Here is a 22,764-nt window from a genome sequence, read left to right on the forward strand (position 1 = left end):
TCTCTGCTTTTGAATATGCTATCTAGGTTGGTCATAACTTTCCTTCCAAGGAGTAAGCGTCTTTTAATTTCATGGCTGCAGTCACCATCTGCAGTGATTTTGGAGCCCCAAAAAATAAAGTCTGACACTGTTTCCCCATCTATTCCCATGAATTGATGGGACCAGATGCCACGATCTTCGTTTTCTGAATGTTGAGCTTTAAGCCAACTTTTTCACTCCCCTCTTTCACTTTCATCAAGAGGCTTTTTAGTTCCTCTTCGCTTTCTGCCATAAGGGTGGTGTCATCTGCATATCTGAGGTTATTGATATTTCTCCTGGCAATCTTGATTCCAGCTTGTGCTCCATCCAGCCCAGCATTTCTCATGATGTACTCTGCATATAAGTTAAATAAGCAGGGTGACAATATACAGCCTTGATGTACTCCTTTTTCTATTTGGAACCAGTCTGTTGTTCCATGTCCAGTTCTAACTGTTGCTTCCTGACCTGTGCCTCCTTTCAGTTCAGTTCAGTTCAGTTCAGTCGCTGGTCATGTCTGACTCTTTGTGACCCCGTGAATCGCAGCACACCAGGCCTCCCTGTCCATCACCAACTCCTGGAGTTCACTCTGACTCATGTCCATCGAGTCAGTGATGCCATCCGGCCATCTCATCCTCTGTTGTCCCGTTCTCCTCCTGCCCCCAATCCCTCCCAGCATCAGAGTCTTTTCCAATGAGTCAACTCTTCGCATGAGGTGGCCAGAGTATTGGAGTTTCAGCTTTAGCATCATTCCTTCCTTACTGCCCTGCAAATAGGATCATCAGCACCATCTTTCTAGAATCCATATATAATTTATGCATTAATATATGTTATTTGTCTTTCTCGTTCTGACTTACTTCACTGTTTAATAGACTCTAGTTTCATCCACCTCATTAGAACTGACTCAAATGTGTTCCTGTTTATAGTTGAATAAAATTCCATTGTGTATATGTACCACTTCTTTATCCATTCATCAATCAATGCCCTTGTGTTCTAGCTATTGTAAATAATGTTGCAGTGAACAATGAGATATATGTGTCTTTTTAAAATTATGGTTTCCTGGGGGTTTCCAGTAGTGGGATTGCTGGGTCATATGATAGTTTTATTCCTAGGTTTTTTTTTTAAGGAATCTCCGAACTGTTCTCTATAGTAGCTGTATCAACTTGCATTCCCACCAATAGTGCAAGACAGTTCTGTTTTCTCCACATCCTTTCCAGCATTCATTGTTTGTAGACTTTTAGACGATGGCTATTCTGACTGGTGTGGGATGATACCTCATTGTAATTTTGATTTGCATTTCTCTAATATTGAATGATATGAATGATGGGGAGCATCTTTTCACGTGTTTATTAGCCATCTATGTCTTCTTCAGAGGAATGTCTTTAGCTCTTCTGCTCACTTTTTCATTGGTTTGTTTGTTTTTTTGGTTTTGAGCTGTGTGAGCTGCTTGTATAATTTGGAGATTAATCCTTTGTTAGTTGTTTCATTTGCTATTATTTCTCCCATTCTGAGGGTTGTCTTTTCACCTTGCTTATAGTTTCCTTCGTTGTGCAAAAGCTGTTAAGTTTAATTAAGTCCCATTTGTTTATTTTTGTTTTTATTTCCATTACAGCAGGAGGTGTGTCATAGAAGATCTTATTGTGACTTACATCAAAGAGTGTTCTGCCTATGTTTTCCTCTAAGAGTTTTATAGTTTCTGGCCTTACATTTAGGTCTTTAATCCATTTGAAAATTCAAGACTTTATAATTAAAACATGATGGTTATTTGGAGGACAATGGAGAGTGGCAATACAAGGGAAAAACTGGTTACACAGAGTGGATGGAATAATCTATGTTTGGTGATTCAACAATAGCAGCTTCCTCAACCTGTCTCATTGGCATTTATCAAACAGTCAACCATCTCAGAATCCTTGACAGTTAATCCATAGACCATCCTCTGTTGTTAAATATTCTGAGCTGAACTTTGCAGAAGAGCTGTACCAGCAGGCTTTATGATTTGACCTGGAGGACAAGTTGGAAAACCATGGCTGACCTAGACATTCAGTAAAAGCCCATTCCCTCAGGCAGGGAATACTCATTGCTCTGTTGCTCAGACTTTGCTCTTTCACAATTGCAAATTAAAACATAAGAAAATGTATTTTTACCAGTTTATATTTAATGCAAAATAAAAATGCAGTTAAAATTAGAATTAATCCTTGCCTTCTGCTAGCCTTGTTTGTGAAGTCCAAGCAAGATGCTGCTTATACTGGGCTACTGTAGGAGTACAAGAGTTTCTCACCTTTCCCCCTTGGCCCTACCATTCTTATGATTCTTTTGACATTTAAATGCACTGGGTTGAGGTAACATCAAAGCACATCTTGTTGAGTTGTTTAGAGTAACAGTATGACACACAACTTGCAAAGCCAGAGGGCATTGTCTTATAGGCATGAGCTTCTTCTTGTTGACCACTGTGCCATATCTGAGCTGTGAAGTGTTGTAAACATTATTTTAAGATGAAGTCAACTATTTTCATCCTTTGCTAACTCATTGAATGCCATTTCTTCCCTTCAAAAATCTTCCTATTCGATATTTTAAAATAGATGTGTTTTAAAAAAAAACATTTAAAATCTTACAGTACTTTGAAAATACAGTATACAGTACAGCACTGACATACAGGGGCACATTCACAGAAAACTGCCTGGAGACTGAAACAGATTTTGTAGAAAGTTATGCATGCATCGGATCGGAATATACTAAATGTATTAAGGTTTTAGATTAGTAACAACACATGATAATTGCCTGTATTGGAAAAGGGGTTAAAATTTGAGACTTTCTTGTCCTACATATATTTCTACCTAAAGATTCTTTGAAACACTGTACTTAAAAAGGTGTCACCAAGATAGTCTTATATGGTATAAAATGATCATGGAGAAAGAGTTCTGTAAAAAGATGCTGACCTTAAGAAATAAGAGGCTTCTTAAATTATTTATTATTTTCTGCTGAACCAGTTGCTTTTAGGATTTCATTTATTTAGTATCAAGGAACATATACCCACATTAACAATTTCTGACCATAAACAGAAAGTACTAATATTAGCCGGTGTTGGCCATTGTTTCGCGAGTTTTTCCTTTACCAGAGTCAAGCTTCACAATAATCCTCTGAAGAAGGTAGTGTTGGCATTATTCTCATTTTGCAGATGAGGAAACAGAGGCTCAGACTAAAAAGCATGGGCAAGGTCAAACAGCTAGGATGTGAGAAGCCAGGATTTGAATCTGGGTAACTCCGCTCTAGCATTGTTCATACCAGTCACCTAGCAAATCCTTAGGAGGAGGCGGCATTTAGTCTAGGCGTAAGGCGGGGAGTTATTGAAGACACATCAGATTGTAATAGGAGGTTTTAAGGGAGAAATTTGTAGTGAGGAAAATCAAATGGAATCGGCTTTGAGTCTGAAGTATTTGTAATAAGAACAATGCTGTACAGTCAGAGATCATCGCTTTGGCGTCAGTTTATTATGAGGTAGGCATGATTGGTTTTATTCTTTTAACTTGTAAAGCCACTCGATGCAGTTATTTCTTTATTTATGACTGCCCCCACACAGCATGCGGGCTCTCAGCTCCCCAAGCAGGGACTGAAGCTGTCCCCATTGCAGTGCAAGCACGGAATCTCAACCGCTGCACCACCAGTCCCGATGACTGGTGTTAGATTCTGTCATTAGAGCTGGGTTTGCCAAGGGGAAAGGAAAGAATGAGCAACAGTAGACACATGAAGAATGATGAAGGCCATATAGTTAGCGTTTCTAATCACTTCAGAATCATTCCAAGACCTGGGCCTGAGGCTCTGCTTCAATACATTTAAGATCTGCCTGAGTCAGTGTTCCTACCTTTAACGTGAAATGTTTATGCTGAAGTTGATTTCAGATGCTTGCAAGCATACTCTTCATCTCTGAGGTAATACTGACTGTAGCATCTGAAATGGATTGTAATCGCTTATTAAGAACTTATTTTGATCACCCTTTTAAAAAAACGCAGAGATAGATTTTTCAAAGAGAAAAGCTACACTGGAATAAAAGCAGGGTAGAATTTGAAACTGAGCCCAGTCAACGTCTCGCTATTTAAGTCTTATCTATCAGAGCTGGGGGTGAAAGGCAGAAAGACCAGTCTCCTTCCTGTTTGTTTATTTCTTGGCTTTCTTGTCCCGTCTGCAGCTTTGTCCCCAGAGCTCCTCCAATGTATTTATTTTCCATCTGCTTCCTGCTCTCTAGACAGTCCAAGACAGTCTACTCACCGTCCAGCAGTTGCAGAGAGGAATGAATATTGTAGTGCACATAGAGCTCATGGTTGCAGCAAGCAACGAAGGGGAAGAATAAAGATGGATTCTGTTTTAGATAGGGTTACAAAACTATGCTGTCTGTAGTGGGGCAGGGCTGTGCAATAGCAGGAATGTCTTGGTCAGGTCTATTATTTTACTTACATCCTCAGATATTTACTAAACTTCTTTTTTTCTTTTTACAGCAGACTGTATCTTCTGAATCATCTCTGGGTTTTTGTTTTTGTTTATTTTGGCCAGTGCTTACAGATTTCTGAATGTCATAGCCCAGTAAAGAAAAAAAAAAAAAAGTAGATATACGTGTGTGTGTGTGTGTGTGTGTGTGTGTGTGTGTAGACAGAGGGGATAAATCATTAGGATTGCCAATGTTTGTTTTTGCCAAGTAAGGACATTAAAAATAAATGATTATTTCTCCTCATCATTGTTTCACTTATGAAACGACAATATAATTCTAAAGGTAGGAAGCAGGATCATCCTTCCTAAGACACATGGTCAGCAACTGTAAACCCAAGTGTGTTTATAAAGATAGATTTTAAATTGTTGAATGTTAGAATGATTAAGTACAGTTTTAGTTAATAGCACCTTTTAGATACTTGTTTTCTTGCTGCAAGTTTGATTTGAAGATTTCTGTTCTGTGATATGAAGTGGAGCCCAAATGCCCAGCTTCTGGGATCTTAAAAATCAGATTCAGTGTGAAACATCCAGTCTCTCATCATGATTTCCATATAAATGGAAACACTGTACCTGGTGTTACTTTATTGAACTTGGAATATCCTGTGTGGGGTGGTACTTGGGGTGCTTGAGGCTATAAGTTGTAACTACATTCACACTGGTAATAGTGTCCATTCAGCCTTTGTTGGAGGAGAAAGTGTTATTGCTCAATTGTGTCCAACTCTGTGATCCCATGAACTGTAGCCTACCATGCTACTCTGTCCATGGAATTCTCCAGGCAAGAATACTGGAGTGGGTTGTCCTTCCCTTTTCCAGGGGATCTTCCCAACCCAGGGATCGAACCTGCTTCTCCTGGATAGTAGGCAGATTCTTTACCATCTGAACTACCAGGGAAGCCCTTTGTTGTGGGAGGAGGGGTGGTCATTATTGAGTAGAGAAGATCAGAGGAGGAAAATTGGTGGGAGAACTCAGTCTGACTTCAATGATCTGAGCTATTAAATGGTGCCGCAGCCTCAAAACCCCTATTTGGCAATACCAAAATCCTTTAGTTAGTGGATCTGTTCTCTCCAAAGACAATCAGGGAGACATCTGTTGTTATTTGAACATCCTCTCTGAGGATTGCACAATCCCACTCATGCTGGTAAATACAGTTGTCTTTATATTATTTCATTTTTGGTAATTTGAAGAGCTCATGTGATGTAATAGGTTGGCATCCAGGAAAGATGTCCTGCTGGCCCATTCCTTAAAAGGGTCCAGATTCTGAGTGGGCCAAGAGAGGTAAAAAAACTAGAGCCATGCACCCCCATTCCCCACCTCTCAGCTGCTTCTGCTCCCTCTCTTGACTGGGGAAGAGCAGATAGTGGCAGACCAGTGTCTGGCCTGTGGAAAGGATGGAAGGGATGCAGGAAGGGATGTGGGAAGCTCTCTTTATAAGAGCCAGAGTCACCTACTGAAGCCTATAACACAGCAGATCAGACTTTATTGGGGAGAGATTTATCTGCCATGGAGTTGCAGTTGTCTTCTGCCTCAGCTCTGGACCAGGATTGGGAATTTGACTTAGATGTTCTTATCTGTTACACTGGGGCATCCCTGATAGCTCAGTGGTTAAAAAAAAAAATCCATCTGCCAATGCAAGAGAGATGGGTTCAATTCCTGGGTCAGGAAGATCCCTTGGAGAAGGAAATGGCAACCTATCCCAGTATTCTTCCCTGGAGAATCCCACTGGATGGAGGAGTCTGGTGGGCAACAGTCCATAGGCTCAGAAAGAGTTGGACATGACTTAAGTGACTTAGCGTGCACACACACACACACACACACACGGGTTGAATGTGTCCCCTTCCAATTTCACATGTGAAAGTTCTAACCCCCAGTACCTCAAAATGTGACCTTATTTGGAAACAGGGTCATTGCAGATGCAATTAGTTAAGATGAGGTCATGCCCTTGACCTTGCTCCCTGGGCCACAGGGGCCACGCTTTTCATTCTCTATTACTCTGGGTGCTCTGCTGGCCTGGCTACAGAATGCCGTGAGGACAGCGGGGTCCTCTGGGGGATGGCAAGAGAAATGAGCACACATCCCTCTCCTTTCCAGTAGAAGTCCCCTGACCCACACAGCTGTGCCAAGAGGCACTTTAGGTTGGCCTAAACATTACCTTGGAGAAGGCAATGGCACCCCACTCCAGTAGTCTTGCCTGGAAAATCCGGTGGATGGAGGAGCCTGGTAGGCTGCAGTCTGTGGGGTCACTAAGAGTCGGATACGACTGAGCGACTTCACTTTCACTTTTCACTTTCATGCATTGGAGAAGGAAATGACAACCCACTCCACTGTTCTTGCCTGGAGAATCCCAGGAACAGGGGAGCCTGGTGGGCTGCCATCTATGGGGTCACACAGAGTTGGACACGACTGAAGCGACTGAGCAGCAGCAGCAGTAGCAGCAAGCATTACCTTAGGCAAATGTGGAGCGATGGAAATGGACTTTGATGTCTCTTGGTAGTAGATCCTGGGAGTATATTCTAGATCAGGCATGATTAACTGGAGTAAAGGTCTCATGAACTGAACAGCAGAAATTGGAATGAATGGGAAGAAAAAGCCAGGCCCAGTGTTGCATTTTCCTCCTAGGAAAGGGCTTCCTAGGGAGGTTTTAAATGGACTTTACCCAGATGCAGAGCTTGTAAACTTCAAAGAGCTGGGTGAACATTTGTCGATTTCCTGAACAAGCTTGGGAGAGGGATCTTCTCCCTCTCCCTCGCTCTGCAGAAGGGTGCCTCGGGCAGGAAGGCAGAGGTTTTACAATCTCCATGTGGGATGCTGCCAGAGTCAAGTTCCCTAAGCAGGTTTTCTTACATTCTCCAGGCTTTCTGTTGTCCTTCTCAGCCTGCCATGAGAGACACAGCCAGTACAGAGGCGGGAGCAAAGAGGGGGAGTGGGGAATGGAGTTAAATAGTGGATTGTTTGACCTTGACGTAGGCTTTGTAATTGTCCAGGGGTTCCTGACGATATCCCTCCATCTTTCTCTGAGGTTGGCATCTTTAATTATTCAACATAGAAGCTTCATCAACATTTGGACTCCTTGGAGACAACCAGCAATTATCTAAAATTCGGTTCCCACTGCCACCCCTCCCCAACTTCAAAGGAAACTCATTACCAGGCTCCAAATTCTTCAAATTACTTTCCCATCATCTCAAATGATGTATGTAAGTAGTTCATAATGAGGTCTAATCTCACCCTTTGGATGACTAAAGAAGCTCACAGAAGATGGACTGTGATAAAAATTATTTCAAGTCAGGGTGATTGCCTTTGGATTTTTCTTCCCAAGAAGATTTTATTCACCCTTTCTCTGGAATTTTAGATGTTTTATGTATCTAAACTTATAAAAATTATTTATATAAATGTCTTCCTGACTTTTATTTGCAAATTAACATCCAAATGAGACCTCATAATGAACTATTTTATGTCTTGCTGATGAATAATTTAGAAGCACATATTAAACAGGAATGAATCTGATGAGCAGGTCTCTGAGATGGCTGGTGCAATCTAGTTGCCTTTGTTTCTAGGAGATTGTATTTCATATAAGAGAGATTAAGATGTGCTTGAGAATTCAAGTCTGTGTTACGAGTCAGCCAGCCTAGTGTTCCTCTATAGGTTAATCCTTGACATTAACAGAAGAGAAGTAAACTGGAGAAGAGGCGTGCAGAAATGGGCACAAAATTGTCAAGCGTCCTGCTTTTTTAAACCAGAATTCTTTTTCATTGATTATTTACATTATTATATCTTCAGTTCAGTTCAGTTCAGTTGCTCAGTCGTGTCTGGCTCTTTGCGACCCCATGAATCGCAGCATGCCAGGCCTCCCTGTCCATCACCAACTCCTGAAACTCACTCAGACTCACTTCCATCGAGTCGGTGATGCCATCCAGCCATCTCATCCTCTGTCGTCCCCTCCTCCTCCTGCCCCCAATCCCTCCCAGCATCAGAGTCTTTTCCAGTGAGTCAACTCTTCACATGAGGTGGCCAAAATACTGGAGTTTCAGCTTTAGCATCATTCCTTCCAAAGAAATCCCAGGGCTGATCTCCTTCAGAATGGACTGGTTGGATCTCCTTGCAGTCCATGGGACTCTCAAGAGTCTTCTCCAGCACCACAGTTCAAAAGCATCAATTCTTCGACGCTCAGCTTTCTTCACAGTCCAACTCTCACATCCATACATGACCACAGGAAAAACCATAGCCTTGACTAGACGGACCTTTGTTGGCAAAGTAATGTCTCTGCTTTTGAATATGCTATCTAGGTTGGTCATAACTTTCCTCCAAGGAGTAAGCATCTCTTAATTTCATGGCTGCAATCACCATCTGCAATGATTTTTGAGCCCCCCAAAATAAAGTCTGACCCTGTTTCCACTGTTTCCCCATTTATTTCCCATGAAGTGATGAGGCCAGATGCCATGATCTTCATTTTCTGAATGTTGATCTTTAAGCCAACTTTTTCACTCTCCTCTTTCACTTTCATCAAGAGACTTTTTAGTTCCTCTTCACTTTCTGCCCTAAGGGTGGTGTCATTTGCATGTCTGAGGTTATTGATATTTCTCCCAGCAATCTTGATTATATGTTAATTTTAAACAAAACTAGATGGCTAAAATAGATGGTAAGATTTTTCTGGAAGTCATCTTTTTGTTAATTATAAAACCAGTGTACTGGATTGAGCCTGCCCTCCTGAAATCCTTATTCTTCTCCAGCTCCCTTTTCACATCCTCACACTTGCCTGCCTTCTCTGTCTCTCCCCGTCAGCAATGGGGGATCCCTTGGCAGCTCTTCGTTGTGACCTTCCTGGTTACAAAGGCGGTGGTGATGCAGGGGAGACAGCAATAGTCTGCCTCTAAGAATTTCAAGGTCTACAGATGACTACTAACAATTCCAGTACAAAGTGATAGGGGTAATTCTGATCCACAGAAGTTACCACAGTAGGGTAGAGAAGAGGACTCGAACACAGCCCAGGGGGAGGGCAAGAAGATTAAACTCTTTCTACTGGGCAGAAAAAATTAATTCTTAGCAGCATGATGCTCCTTATGTGTGTAAAAAAGATAGAGAGCGACCCTGATAGAGAGCTGGATCATGGCTAGTTGGAATCAAGCACTCAACTTTTCATAGACCCCGTCCTTAGAGGACTGTTGGATTCTGACCTTTTTGGACAGAGGCAATCTCTCATGTTCTGCTTCTTGCTCGAATCCTATATGAGAGCCAGAAAAATCATTTGGAGAGACAGAAGCCAAGAGAGGTTCTTTCCCACAACTGGGGGTGGGGATGAGAGCTACAGGCAAAGGAGTAAAGAGGCGAGTTGAGGGTTCTTGAGTGTCAGTGTGGAGGCAGCCTGCTGTGGGGCCTGGGGAGCTCAGCTGAAAGGAGGGACGATGTGAAAAGGTAAGAGAGGCCCAAACATATGCGAGTGAAGGAGGAAGTAGAAGGGAGCATAGAGTAGAAAAGGGGAAGTCTTGTTTGGTAGATCATTTGTAAAAGAGTTGATGTATTTCTCTAACACTGAAGTTGGTGCATTTAATTGAGGTCGTCCTACCGTGGTTCCTTCCTTGTAGGGTCCCCACTCTCAAGGAGAGAACCGCAGCCAACATAGATCACTGCAGAGGCGCCACAAAGGACTCAAGCAGGAGAGTGAGAATTGGAGATTAGAGACGGAGGCAAGAAGGAAGAGCAGAGTACCTTGGCCTCATGCATAAACTGTACTCTCATCATGAACAGTACTGTCCTTGCAGGAAAACCAAGCAGTGCGGGAGGCAGCTGCAAGGTTTCCGAGTGCTCTGCTGGTCCAGACACAAATGCATGCTCGCCTTTCCTTTTAGGGCTTCCACTGTGTCTGGACAGTATTGGTTTCCTGACTTGACAGAGAAATCTCTTGCAATCTGAATTCAGGACACAGTATCACCTCCCTAATTGGTCTTGAGGATTGGAAAGAGCTGTCTGAATCCCCATAAGGATCTGAATACCAGAAGAAATGTGACTCTAGTACTTCAAAGCCTCATAGTAACTCAACTAATGGCTCAGAAAAGGTTGGCAATAGACGGTCTTACCTGCTCCTTTTGTTCTCTGAAGACAAATATACAATCCTTTGTCATTTATTTGTTTTGAAAGAGATAATGGAAATTGCAGATGGAAGGAAATTGTAAATGTTCAGAAACATTAAATTATTTGAAACATAACCGCAAATGCCCGATTTTCTCAAAGAACTTTAATGTCCTCTTTCCTCCCTGAAGTGATTCTGAGGGTCCACAGGGAGAGGCTGACCCTCTCCCTTCTGCCTCTTTTCTCCTGGCCCTGGCCTCCTCCGTGATGACCCCCATGGCTCAGCTGTGGCTCAGAGGGGGAGTGTTGTCTGTGGAATGGGGAGAAGGCCCACTTCCCTTAGTGCTCCGCCTCACTCCGTGTGAGGCAAGGACTCCGAGCTAAAGCATTTGTTGAAACAGCTGTCTTAGAATCTGGTCATGGTCTTCTCTCTCTCTCTCACCTGGGCCCTTATCATGTGGCCTAAGGATTGGGCCAGGGCTGGTGTAACAACCAGAATGTTGCAAGCCCACGTTGCCTCCCACCACCCTCTGTGAATGCAGGGGCTCTGTTACTTTACCCAGCTCTATTTCATGCTCCTTCCTCTCTTAGAATAACAACTATCCCCCTCCACCCACCGCCACCCCCACCCCACCCCTGCCCCCGCCGAGCTTCACTGTGCTCCCTGGGAGTGGAATGGTGCCTGGTATTTCACCAGGTTGGATACCCCGGGTAGCCAGCCACCAGCTTAGATCCAGAGAGCTCGGAGCTGAGCAGTGGACGGCAGTGGATCTCAGGCTGAAGCTGAATTCCCTCTGTGCAGGCTTGGTCTCTGACACCTGGTTCTGAAATATTGGTTGGAACATTTGCCTATAGATTCTCTGCCTCCCATTTCATTTCTGAGCATAGGGCTCAGCAAAATCTCCCCGAGAAAAAAGGTGTGAGAACCCTGTCCATGAAGGCCTGCAGAGGCGCCTGTGCGACCCAGTGCCAGGGACCCCTGAAGGGCTGCTGCCCGTGGCCTTTGGTCTCTGCCCCTCACATGTGTGGCCGCCCCTCTGGGCCATGACAGACTGCACAAGCCTCATCTTCTACTGATTTCTGCTTGTGTTCCCACAGATTCAGAATTTAGTGGGATCTGAGTTATGAGCTTTTCATGATTTCAACTTTCACATCAAGATGGTGTGTGGCAAATTATGTGTGATTATATTTAGGATGAAGCAGACTTCGACTTTGTGAATATAAAAATACTATCTAGGCTATTAAGGTCTTTAACAAATTTAGAGGAATTTTCTCCTATGAGGGAAAAACAGCTTCAGATGTCACGATTGTGTTAGACATAGATAAGAGCCCATTTGAGACAAGTAAAACATTTACTCTGACAGCTCTAAGGTATGCATTTGATTTACAATCTGGAGTTAACTGTCAATTGTCTATGAAATTCGTTTCTTTAGCTTTCAGTTTCCCAGTTTCTCTTCTATTACCTTTTTTGGCTGTTTTTCTTCAAAACTCACCTATCTTTCCTAAACCCACCCCCATTTTGGGTTCACCTTTCCTCAGAAGCCCCCGAAGATCCAACGAAGTCACCTCTACAATGCTTGGTGACATGAAGGTTGCATAAAGTTGACTGTCAATTTAAAGCCACATTTGCATCCTACCTGAAATGGGATGATTTATGAATCACCGTTTGGTAAACACTCAGAGATCCTCATGTCAAATGCAAGTTCCAAGTGCACTGTGTTATTGCTTCACTTTGTCTTTTGTAAAGCACCTGCTCTCACGACAGTATTCACTGAGCAAATAGTAAATGAAACACACTTCCTTCTCTATTTGAATAATGTACTATTCATGCAAGTTTTTTGGAACAAAGAATCATTGTTTTAAGTTGCTGTGCCAACATGAGGCTGATATCTTATTGCAAGCAGAATAAGGAGATAAAATGGCATGCCACAGGAAAACTGATGAAGTTTCTTTTCAAAACAAAGGGGAGCAAGGCAATAACGCAAAATATGAATAGCCAGGAAATGGTTCGATGGAATGAATACAAATATGAATACAGGTCCCTTGATTTCCTATTACTTTTCTTGTGATAATACTTGCATGTCCAGAGGAAAATTCAAATTACGGTTTCTTGATTAATTTTATTTAAAAAAAAAACAACCCAAACTATTGTTCTTCCCTGGATGTACTGGTCCTTATGAAAAGCTGAAAAGATGTTCAATAGAGCAGAACTGTTGCCAGCCATTTCTAGTGGTGACTGAACTATCAAATATTTTCCTCAAATTATAGAAAATTGCCACTTGTAGAGTCCACATTATGTTTAGCTTCTTAATTTAGGATTAAACATCTGTAACTTATCGTGAGGACATCCAGAGAGTTTGTAAAATATGAACACTGTTTCTCTCTTTAGTCCCCACAGTATCTCTGAAGAAAATTCTTTTGGTCCCATTTGTAAAGATTTGATGATGGCCAATAGAACCAGTATATAATTTTAGAGCAAAAAAATTGAAATCTTCTGCAATGCAACATTGACATGTTTTCACCCCGATTTGCCACCAGTTGGCCAAGAATTCAGATGGTGGTTACCCTTGAGGCTACCTTAGATATCCTGACTGGGATCCAACGGAACTGAGAGAAGGAGCCTTGACTCTCTTATTCCTCTGGCTTTGACTAAAGACCAAGATACTATAATATCATGAGCCTTGAAAGAATTTAGGACTGGCCATAATCTTCCCCCTTTAGGCTTTTCCAGTAACACTCAAGTAGTGTACAGCGTGAAATGTTAAAGTATGGACACTGAGATCTATTAATGACTGAATATAACTGAGGGGCCAAAAGATTAAGGGAAATGTAACAGAACTTGAATCTTGGGTTTAGAATCTTTTTGTTTCTGAAAGATCAAAGAAAACTTCCTGACAAACACAGTGTTAAAGCCGAACATTGAAGGATGAAAAAGATGATATGGGAATCAAATTCAAGAGAAGATATTCTGGCTAAGGGGACAATGTGGATAAAGTAAAGCGTGAGAGAAGGCGTGGGATGCTTCATTTCAGTGCTGGTCAGTGTCTCACAGTGGCCCTGGAGATACAGTCAAGGCTAGAAAAATTCTGTAATATCTACCCCTAAGAAATCGGCATTGGTGGTGTTCCTGCTGGAAAGCCTTCTCTCGCCACTGATACTGAATTAAGGTGCCTTTTGTCTGTGCTGTCAGCCTCCTTTGTCCTTGGCCCAGTGTATTTCTTCAAGGAATATATGGTTGTGCCTATTCTCATTTGACTTCCTCTTTGTTTTAAGATCTACAGAAAGGACCTTGTCTTGACTACTTTTATCTTAACGCCATGGATAGTGCTTAATAGATGTTCAAGAAATATTTCTTGAACTGAATGAATAATGCAAGCTTTCCTTAAGTAATACCTTTCAAATGTTTAAAAAAATTTTCAAAGGCTAGATTGGATAATTATACTAAAGGCATAAAGCCACATTGATAAATGTGGCTATATTTTATAATTAAATGGCTAAAAATAAAGCTTACTTTAGACCATTATAGACAGGTACTCATAGAGTGCCAAATGAGTACCTTTTGGGTTCACTCAAAGGGTTCATCTATCAAACTGCTAAAAAAGTCCCCTTTATAAAAGAGTTTCACTATAAGATGACTTGGAAGTATAAGGCTTATTTGAGCAGCTGTAGAAAGGGGGAGCAGAGCTCTTCCAGTCTGCTAGGAAAAGACTATGTTTGAGAGAATCCTGAACTTGGAGTCAGAAAACTTGGGATCTAGCTCTTGAAACTGCTGTGTGAAGCCAGGCAAGCTCCTCAGAGTCTCTGATCTTCCATTTCTTATCTGCATACTCAGAACCATGCTACCAGGCCTGCTTACTTTGCAGTGCTGTGAAGATAAATAAGATAATGTAGAAATGAGGTAATAAAACTACAAAGAGTTCTCCTCCTTTTTCTTATCAAAATGGTGTAAGAAATAAGCTGAACTGACCTCCTGAATCCTAGGATGTCTTTTGTCCGGCAGTTGCAAAACAGATACCAGACCTTAGGACTTTTGATTTGCTCTTCAATCCACCCATTGTACCCTGCCGCCTCTTTCTGATCTCACCAGGAAGAGAACACAGATCGCTGCTGGAGGAATGCAGGGTTGTAAAAGCGTGTCCTTGGCGGGACACTTTATACCCGCTGGCACTTACGCCAGAGTCAGAGTCCACCTTAAGGTAGTTCTTGTGTACAGCTTATCGAGAGCAGCATGAAAATATCCAGTAAAGTGGTGGCTGCGAAGACGTGGGGAGGCTGGCCGGACAGAAGAGCTCTGTTCTCAGGCACATTTCTCCCATTCTCTGCTCTTTTTCAGGCTGTCGGGGCTTGGCTCTTGCCAACATGCTGAAGGGGCTGGCCAGTGTTCCTTCTAGGCTGTTCAGTAGGGATTAGTGGGAGGATTGGCATGTTTACCAGTCTCTATCTGCACTGCTCTCTCTGCCAGCATTTCAACCTGAGAAGGCTTTGTCACTCCCTGGTGGCCCTTTGTCTTGGTTTATGACAGGTTTATTATCTTTTATCTACCAAACCCAGAGAGTAGAAGATGGGTGTTTGATTTCATTTGCCAGGTACCTTTGACTTTGAATTACCTGCTTGAGATCAGTCCAGCCCTCAGGAGGGACTGAGGTCTCAAATCACCCCACCGTTTGCACAGTCTCTCAAACCACAAAGTGCATGTATAACTTATTCAATGTTTGTCAAGAAAAAAGCCCTTTTTTCACTGAGCTGTGATTTTCTGATATGCTCCATTTAAAATTAATGATTTTGTGTGTGTGTAGATTTACAATTCTGATGGGGAAATAGCTATAAAATGTAACGTGTAATAGCAAGTCAGGACTAAGATCACGTGCCACATCATTTTCTCTACATGCTTTACTGAATTTGGTGGTCCTGGGTCCTCTTCTTTCTGGGGGTGGTAAACGGACAGGAAGACGGGAAGAGCAATGTTGTGTGCATTCTCACATCGCATCTATCGCCTTGATAGACAGTATTTTTCAGTTTCAAATATTTCTGCTTAAGATTCTGTTTCATCACTTGGATCCTGTCTAGTGCATCATTCAGTTTTCACAGTAGTTCAGTCAATTGTGGGGTTAGGACTTGACAGAGAAACAGAAGCGGGCATGCATGCACGCATCCAGCCAGCACTGTTTACATTCAAGGCACTGTGGTAGGCATTGGAGAAACCTACCAAGCTTGGTGCACTGACAGAGCAGAGCAGCGGTTTTTAACCTCTCTTATACTCCTTGGCTTCCCTTGTGGCTCAGCTGGTAAAGAATCTGCCTGCAATGTGGGAGACCTGGGTTTGATCCATGGGTTGGAAAGATCTCCTGGAGAACGGAAAGGCTGCCCAGTATTTTGGCCTGGAGAATTCCATGGACAGTCCATGGGGTCGCAAAGAGTTGGACACGACTGAGTGACTTTCACATACTCTTTTGGGGGCTTTCCAGTTGGCACTCCACTCCAGTACTCTTGCCTGGAAAATCCCATGGATGGAGGAGCCTGGTAGGCTGCAGTCCATGGGGTCACTAAGAGTCAGACACGACTGAGCGACTTCACTTTCACTTTTCACTTTCATGCATTGGAGAAGGAAATGGCAACCCACTCCAGTGTTCTTGCTTGGACAATCCCAGAGACGGGGGAGCCTGGTGGGCTGCCGTCTATGGGGTCGCAAAGAGTCGGACATGACTGAATGACTTTCACATACTCTTTTGGGGGCTTCCCAGGTGGCGCTCCACTCCAGTACTCTTGCCTGGAAAATCCCATGGATGGAGGAGCCTGGTGGGCTGCCGTCTATGGGGTCACACAGAGTCGGACACGACTGAAGCGACTTAGCAGCAGCAGCAGCAGGTGGCGCTAGTGGTAAAGAACCCACCTGACAATGCAGGAGACAATAGAGACGGGGGTTCAATTCCTGGGTCGGGAAGATCCCCTGGAGGAGGGCATGGAAATCCATTCCGGTATTCTTGCCTGGAGAATCCCATGGACAGAGGAGCCTGGCAGGCTACCGTCCACGGGGTCACAAAGAGTCAGACATGACTGAAGTAACAGCACACATGCACACACACTCTTTGAAAATCTGATGAAAAGTATAGACCTTCTATCCCAGCAAAAAAATTCAATGACAGGGGATTCATTAATTATCCATGGATGTAGGTTTAAGAACTTTTATTTCCTCATCAGAGGCACAGATTAGTGAATGTACAATCACAGCAGAGGGGTAGGTTCAGTCTCAGAGTCCAGGGTCCTATGCGACTGCAGACAAGGGCCCCACTTTCCACTCCCTCACCAACAGTCCAGCCTGTGTTCTGAGTTATGTTCATCAATAGTGAGAGATTTCCCCATCTTATCAGGGTTTTCATGGTGGGTGTGTGAGAGGGCAAAGAGATCAACAAACCTCCTGGCAAGAGTTCTGAATTTGGGATTAGAAGTTTAGGATTTAGCAGTCCCCGATTCACCACATTCCTATTGTGTTAAATGGACATATTACTTAATCTCTCCAGGTTCCACATCTTAGTCTGTAAAGTTAGTGTTATCTGCCCTGTCAGCCTCATGGCCAGGGGGGCGATGGTGTGGTGACAGGGACTATGGACTGGGCATGTGAAACAGTAAAGTTCTTCTGAAACTGTCATGATGTACAAATGTAATGCATGATCATCTTTATACCCACAAACACAGATATTTGAGAAACAAATAAGATTTGGTTAAAAGGGAGATAGCGTTTGCATCCAGGGGTTTCCTGTGGCTCATGACAATGGGCTGTCACATAGAACCAAACTTACAGACCTCCATGGGATCAGAAGCCATGAACTTGATTTTGGAGACTGATCCACTCAACAAACCACAGTCAATGCCGTGTGCAATTTGGCAAGAGACCCAACTTTGTAAATTCAGAGAAAATATGTTAAAAAGTTATAAGCCAGTGGTTGGATGATTGGACATGCATATATTTAACGTGGAGTTTTAGAAGCCCAGAAAACTATAAAAATTATGTCAACGTGCTCATCCCAACCCAAACCATGCATTCCCTTTTTCGTTATCTTTTGTGATCTAGTTGAGAAGTGGCCTGGGGCTCAGCTGGCAGCCTGGCCACGCAGGAGGGGGCGGATGTAGGAATGGGCACACCAGTCTTAGAAGCTGGAGTTCTGAGTGGGAGTCCTGACTCTCCCTCCACGGAGCAGCTGGGTCTTAGTGGACTCTCTGATACTTCATCAGGAAACAAGATATTATAGCTACATATATCCAGCTTGCCTATCTCACTGGGTTTTTGTGAAGCTCTGGGCAACATTCCTTTATAAAGAGCCAGCTATATAAATTACTGTTATTGCCTGCATAAATGTACACATTCCATCAACGAAATGATCAAAAGGGAGAAAAAGACACTGTATTACACTTTTACAGATTGGCTGCCTAATTTGTTTTTAGTTAAATAAGCACATGTCAGAATGCTTGCCTGCCTAATTATGTTTGTGAAGTATGTACCTAGAGGTTTCTGATCAAAATATATCCAGGAGCTCTGTCCTGGCTGCAGAAAGGAAGGCAGTCTTCCACTGGTGATTTTCACCTTTAGCAAAAGGAACTTAAGAAAATATGTTTGATTTTCAAGTATTTTTTCTCTTCTGTAGGAACAGATACCAACCCTCCTCGCTCTGCACCTCAGCCCATATGCTCTCTCTTAATTCTCTCTGCCCTCCCCACTTTTGCCCTGTCCCTTTCCCTTCCTCCCCTCCTGCCTGTTCGCTGTGTATTTGCAGCCCAGCAGAGGCAGCTGCCCTTGCAGATGAATCCCAGGGGATCCGTGGTGGCACGGTATCCATGGAAACCTGGAAAGAAGCAGGCAGCCCCTGCTTTCCAACCCACGTGTCGGTGGTGTGGCCACACTGGCTGATGAAGGACTTTTGCTCCAGTTATGACACTTAGGAAGAGGCAGGGCAGGAACTGCCTGCTTTGATGCAGACACTGGGATGTAAACTCTGCCCAGCTGGAGCTGTTACGGGCAATTGTAGCTTACTTCCTGTTAACCCATTCCTGGAATCCTGCTTCTTACTCCAAGCTGAACACTCCCAGGTCCCAGCCAGACTGCACATGTGAGGTAAACTGTAGACTCTTTGAACTGGGAGCTTAGTCTTTCCCTCAACAGTTATTAAACTTTTACTATGTATCAGATATTGTGCACAGTATATTAGGGGAAAACCTAAGTAAATAAGATATGGTTCCTATTTTTAAAAGTTGACAGTCTAGTAAGACAAAAATGTACGCAAGTAATCATCATGTGGGTTGTCCCGGTGGCTCAGTGGTAAAGAATGCTCTTGCATTGCAGGAGCTGCAGGAGATGTGGGTTCGATCCCTGGGTGGGAAGATCCCATGGAGAAGGGCATGGCAATTCACTCCAGTATTCTTGCCTGGAGAATCCTTATGGACAGAGGAGCCTACTGGGCTACAGTCCACGGGGTCTCAAAGAGTCCGACACGACTGAACGACTGAGCACACAATGTTAATGCGACAAGTGCTGTTTCAGGACCCAGGGCTATCAGGTTCAGGAAGGCCTAAGAGGGAAGATGATTTTTGACCCTCGCTGTAAAAAATGACTCAGATTCTATCACTCGGAGGAGACAAGAATGATATTCCAGCGTAGGGACTAGCAATAGAAAGGCAAGGATGCGGGAGGATATTCAAGGAATTGTGAAGGACCGATAAGCCTGGAGCGGGCTTTCCTGATGGATCAGGTGGTCAAGAAACTACCTGCAAAGCGGGAGATCCAGGTTTGGTCCCTGGATTGGGAAGAGCCCCTGGAGAAAGGGATGACCACCCACTGTGGTATTTTTGTCTGGAGAATTCCATGGACAGAGGTGCCTGGCAGGCTACAGTCCATGGGGTCACAAAGAGTTGAACAGGACTGAGCAGGTAAATGCAACGAGCCTGGAGCAGAGTATCCAGTGGGGCTAGTGAGCGGGGAGGTGGCCCTAAGTCAGGATGTAAAGGGGCTTGAGAACAATGTGAAGGAGATTTGGATGCTAAAAGGAGACAAGACAGATATTTTAAAAATATTATTCTGAAAAACTCTCAACCTGCAGAAAGTCCACTGTGGATGTTTATGTGGGGGAGTGATATCATTACGTTTCTGTTTTGGGGTGGGAGCTCTGGGGGAGCATGAAAATGACCACGTGGTGGGGATGAGGGAGTGCCAGAAGGCAGGGAGGCCAGGGAGGCTGCTGTGGCAAAGCCACCAGTAAGAAGCCAGTTCAGCTCAGTCTTTCAGTCATGTCCGACCCTCTGTGACCCCATGGACCGCAGCATGCCAGGCCTCCCTGTCCATCACCAACTCCCAGAGTTTACTCAAACTCATGTCCGTCAAGTTGGTGATGCCATCCAGCCATCTCATCCTCTGTTGTCCCCTTCTCCACCCGCCTTCAATCTTTCCCAGCATCAGGGCGTTTTCCAATGAGTCAGTTCTTTGCATCAGGTGGCCAAAGAGGATCCCAAAGCAGGTGTGGGGCCGGGGTGATGAAGAGCAGGTTAGTGGGGCATTAGATGGGCAGGTGGAGAAGGCAATGGCACCCCACTCCAGTACTCTTGCCTGGAAAATCCCATGGATGGAGGAGCCTGGAAGGCTGCAGTCCATGGGTTGCTGAGGTCCAGACATGACTAAGGGACTTCACTTTCACTTTTCACTTTCATGCTTTGGAGAAGGAAATGGCAACCCACTCCAGTGTTCTTGCCTGGAGAATCCCAGGGACGGGGGAGCCTGGTGGGCTGCCGTCTATGGGGTCGCAGAGTCGGACACGACTGAAGTGACTTAGCAGTAGATGGGCAGAGGCCCAGGACTGGGTGGGTAGGAGTTTAGGGAATCAGTGTGATGCTAATGGAATGGACGGGGTGGGGAGATGGTGATGTGGGAGCAACATGGGCTCTCAGGAGGAAGCTTTCAGGGAAATGGGAACACGTATGGCTCAACTTTCCACTTAGGATAGCACTTCTTAGCTGGAATGGGTTCAAGCGCTCCGAGGTGGAAAGGACCCAGGGCTGAGTTCAGAAGAACTGTGTCCTGGGACTAAACTTTATGGTATTTGAAAACAGCTATGTAGCCCTCCCTTAGCTTTCTCAGCAGTAGAGCAAAACCATCGCAACTCCTTTAATCCTCTCTTGAGGCTTTAAATAACTTGGGTTGAGCTATACTCTCCCATTTTCCCACATCCCAATTAAAATGCAGAGCCCCAGGCTACAGACAACACAGGAATCTTTCTCAAGTTATACATGTGCGTGAGTTTGAGCAAACTCAGGGAGATAATTATATATTTCATGTGTGCTGTGCACACTTCATTAAAGATAACTGTGATTCCCACATTTAGCACTTTAGTTAATACCTACTTTGGCTGAAAAACTTTTTTTTTTTTTTTTAACTTCATTTAAAAAATCTTTCCACTAAATATTAACTCTCGGCAATGTATTTGCCAGCCCTGTTCCTCCTCAGGAGTTTCTAGAGGAAGCCTTGACTTTTATTGCAGAATTGCTGTTTGGGTATAGTTCTGGATTCTGATTACATTAAGGAAGGAGGTTCCTCTGGAAAACATAAAATGAGGGAACAAACACATCCTGTCAAGAGTGCACTGGTGGTCTGGTGAGGTCTTCCAGGAGGGCTGAAGACTGCTTTTGCATTTGAAGATGGGCTTTGCTAATGTCATCTTCCCTGGTGGCTCAGACGGTAAAGCATCTGTCTGCAATCCAAGAGACCCGGGTTTGATCCCTGGGTTGGGAAGATCCCCTGGAGAAGGAAATGGCAGCGCACTCCAGTATTTTTGCCTGGAAAATCCCATGGACGGCGGAGCCTGGTAGGCTACCGTCCATGAGGTTGCAAAGAGTCGGACAGACTGAGGGACTTCATTTTCACTTTCACTTTGCTAATGTCTTGGAGAAGCTCTTTGTCAACAGAGGGGGAAAAGCCCCCCAAAACAGCAATAACAACAAAAAAACAGTGTGGGGAGGAGGCTGTTTATCTCGAGACTTTGCAGTAGGAAGCCTTCACTGAATAGCACGTGGCTTCATCATTTTAGGTCTTCTGAATATCTGATCTAGTGAATGAGAAGATGTAGGAATTTTAGTAAGTTCTTGAATTGTCTTCAAAGGTATTCATGGAGATATTCTTTGCCCCATAGAATCCTTAATAACTGGTCTTGCAGGTTATAAGCTGGGAGGTCTCTCCTTCAGCCAGCCTCCCTACTTCAAATCAGCTCACTCTCACTGCCTCGGAGCCCCCGAGGGCCAGGATGCTGCCTGCGACCTGCCACACGGCTGCTCCTCCCAAGGACCTTGCTGTTTTTACCACTCGGCAAAGGCAGGCTCTTCTGCCACGTGGATCTGGCACTCTGCCGGCTCCCTGGCACTTTTCCCTCTGCTCTGTATGATCCTTCAATCCCTGCACTCTCTCCCTTCCTCTCATTCCCTCCAAGCAGCTTTTCTTAAGTATGAGCTCCTCATCTAAACCATAGTCTTCAGAAACAGTTTTTAAAATTCCCCAAGGATGGAAAAATAACTAGTATCACTCCAGATATGCAGGAGAAATGTTACTGCTTTAGATGCAGGGGATCTCTTAGGACATTAACGCTGAAATCTGCTGTGGAACTCTGGTTGAGACTTCTGGTTGTGGGCTTGTGGAATGTTTTTCCATCTTAAGGGTGGAGGAACTCTGGTTCCATCATCTTTCTGTAACTGATGATATTTCTCCCAAATATTCTAATTATGTTAGGACTCCTCTCTGACCTACCAAAAGCTTAGGTTTGGGGAAACTTCAGCCAGAAAAAGACGATTGGTGAGTTCTTCCATGCAAATGCAGTCCTGAGGCAATGTGTTCAGGATAGCATATTGGGGAATCATATTAATCAGAAAAAATCGAAAGGAAGAAGATACTAAAGGAGAAGAGAGGTTGTCACTCTGTCACCTTTCAGTTCAGTTCAGTTGCTCAGTCGTCTTCGACTCTTTGCAACCCCATGAATTGCAGCACGCCAGGCCTCCCTGTTCATCACCAACTCCGGGAGTTCACCCAGACTCACATCCATCGAGTCAGTGATGCTATCCAGCCATCTCATCCTCTGTCGTCCCCTTCTCCTCCTGCCCCCAATCTCTCCCAGCATCAGAGTCTTTTCCAATGAGTCAACTCTTCGCATGAGTTGGCCAAAGTACTGGAGTTTCAGCTTCAGC

The sequence above is a fragment of the Bison bison genome, unplaced genomic scaffold, assembly GCF_000754665.1.
Source record: "Bison bison bison isolate TAMUID 2011002044 unplaced genomic scaffold, Bison_UMD1.0 scf7180017864329, whole genome shotgun sequence".
In the NCBI taxonomy this organism is placed as follows: domain Eukaryota; kingdom Metazoa; phylum Chordata; class Mammalia; order Artiodactyla; family Bovidae; genus Bison; species Bison bison.